The sequence below is a fragment of the Gallus gallus genome, chromosome 33 (genome assembly GCF_016699485.2).
Source record: "Gallus gallus isolate bGalGal1 chromosome 33, bGalGal1.mat.broiler.GRCg7b, whole genome shotgun sequence".
Lineage (NCBI taxonomy): Eukaryota > Metazoa > Chordata > Aves > Galliformes > Phasianidae > Gallus > Gallus gallus.
Genome location: NC_052564.1, coordinates 2,992,782 through 2,995,400, shown reverse-complemented (window position 1 = coordinate 2,995,400; position 2,619 = coordinate 2,992,782).

The following is a 2,619-nucleotide window of genomic DNA, read 5'->3' as shown; positions in this document are numbered from 1 at the left end:
CCTTCCATGTCAAACCCACAGCACTACCCTGAGTCCATAACAGATCACCTGGGACTCTGAAACTGTCCCATCACTCAGTGAGACACCAGAAGATTCTCAGGTATTCTCAGGAAGCACCTCTGGTGTATCTTCTTTGGCAGCCTCCTTTGGAAGAGGGCTCCAGTTCTCTGGTCCCTGCTCTGAAGAGGCCCGCTCTCGTTATGGCGCTGCAGCAAGGAGACATCTCTGACACAGTTCGCTTCATATTAGCAGCCTACTGACTGCACCGCCGGAGTCGGCTGTAGAGACCCAACAGGGCTGTGGTGAGACACACAAGACCTTCAGGTCTGCACAAATGCTAGGACTTGAGAGCAGAGTAAATAGACAGGATGAAAAGAGCGTGTTGTGCTGCTGTCCGTAGCTGTACTCCCCCAGATCCAGATCCGGCAGGCAGGAAGGAGAAGAGCCAAGGAAACGTACTTTTTCCGAGCTTTTTGTTACTCTCTTTAATCATTCAGGGAATCTGGTTCCATATTTGGATTGACTCTTCTGTGAGGAAATAGACAGTAGATGGGAAGAAGAAGGGGAATAGATTGCAACTTTTTTTTAGCAGATTACTGTAGTCACACTTACCACACAAGCAAACACAAAAAAAAACCAAACATAACCTAATATGAAAACCATCACTGGTGAATCACGTGAGAAGATGGGCACTTTACTGAAGCTGGAATAGTGCACATCAATGTTCAACGAGTGTTGTTCGGAGGGCATGCTTGATACTCCTTGTTCCTCATGCTGTAGATACTGGGGTTCAGTGTTGGAGGAACCCACAGAGTACGAAGTGCCACTGTCAGATCTATGATGGGGAGGAGATAGAGTGTTGGCTTCACGTAGGCAAAAAAGCCTGTGCTGCAAACAGAGAGACCACGGCCAGGTGAGGGAGGGGCACGTGGAGAAGGCTTTGTGCTTGCCCCTGCCTCGAGGGCATCCTCAGCACGGCCTGAGATCTGCACATAGGACACAACAATGAAGACAAAACAAACAAGAGATAAACAGACACTGAAAAGGAGTTAACCAAACCCAACTTCGCTGAGGTAGGATTCTGAGCAGGAGAGCTTGAGGATTTGGGGGATTTCACAGAAAACTGATCCACAGCATTTCCTTGGCACAGGGGCAGGAAAATGTATTGGCAGTGTGCAGCAAGGAATTAAAGAGCCCAGTGCCCCAGGCAGCTGCTGCCATGGGTGGCACAAGCTCTGCTGCCCAGCAGGGTCCCGTAGTGCAGGGGCTTGCAGATGGCAACGTAGCGGTCATAGGACATGATGGTGAGAATATAATATTCTGCTGAGAAGAAGAAGACAAGAGAAGGACCTGTGCAGCACATCCTGCGTAGGAGATGGTGCCTGGTGTGCCAGAGGGCATTGCCATGGCTTTGGGGAGAGTGGTGGAGATTGCAGCCCAGGTCGAGGAGGGCGGGTTGAGGAGGAAGAAGTACATGGGGGTGTGCAGCGGTGGTCGCAGCTACGGCTGTGCTGATGAGGCCGTTGCCCAGGAGGGCAGCCAGGTAGATGCCCAGCAAGAGCAGAAGTGCAGGAGCTGCAGCTGCCGCGTGTCTGCCAACGCCAGGAGGAGGAACTCGCGTGATGGAGCTGCTGTTGGGCATCTGCAGTTCCTGGGCATGGAGTCTGTTCAGAGTGCAGAAGATAATGACAAGGCAGTTCTCACAGTCACACCTCCTGCTTATGCCGTAAAACCTTTTCTTTCTTTAAGGACAGTGTTCATTAGCTCCATTCCTTGAATTTTAATTTCATGAAGCTCAGCAATCCGTAAGCAGAAGAAGCTTATGGAGCTTTTTTGCCTTCTCTCATTTTCTAATCTTATCCCATATTCCTGGATATTTTATGTTTCCACGTCTCTCATGTTTACCCCAACTGCTCTTAGAGCCACAACCCACCTCTGTGCACATGAATTTCTTCTAGAGAAAGCTGTCTGTTCACAGGTTAAGTGCATTATTCCTATATCTGCAGAAATTGACAATCATTTCAACTGCTTCTATCTTTTCGAGCAAGGAGTAGCTGAAAGCACATTCCTGAACTGTATACACAAAACAAGTGACTGGTGTAGTGAAGTAAATTGAGGAGTCTCAGGGTGTGTTCAAAGTTGACAGCCTCTATTCAATTTCAGGCCTCCCATCCTTTTTCCTTCCTAAGAATAGCAAAAGGAAAATCCCTACCTTGTAGTCTCCTCTTGCAATGTGCTCTTGGAACACACTGGGGTGCAGTGTAGCTGTGAATCCCCCTGCCCCAGGCAGCAGCTGTGGCAGCAGAAGGGCCCTGCCCTGCCCTGCCGGGGGCTCCTTCCCCCACACGTCTCCCCGCAGCGCCCTGTGCAGCTCCCGCGGGCAGCTGAGTGTGACTGAGCCTGGCAGGCGGGCAGAGTCCCTGCCCGGCAACACAGCCCCTGGGGCACAGCAGGGACCCTGCTCTGCACCACAGCCCTGGGCCCACGCGCTGCACCCCCGGCTGCACACCTGCAGCCGTCCTGGGAAACGCAGCCCTCTGGTCTGTGCTCTACACTAAAGCATGGAGCCACTCATCTGGAGCATGTTTTTCTACACAGTAAGGAAACTCATGTGTTCTT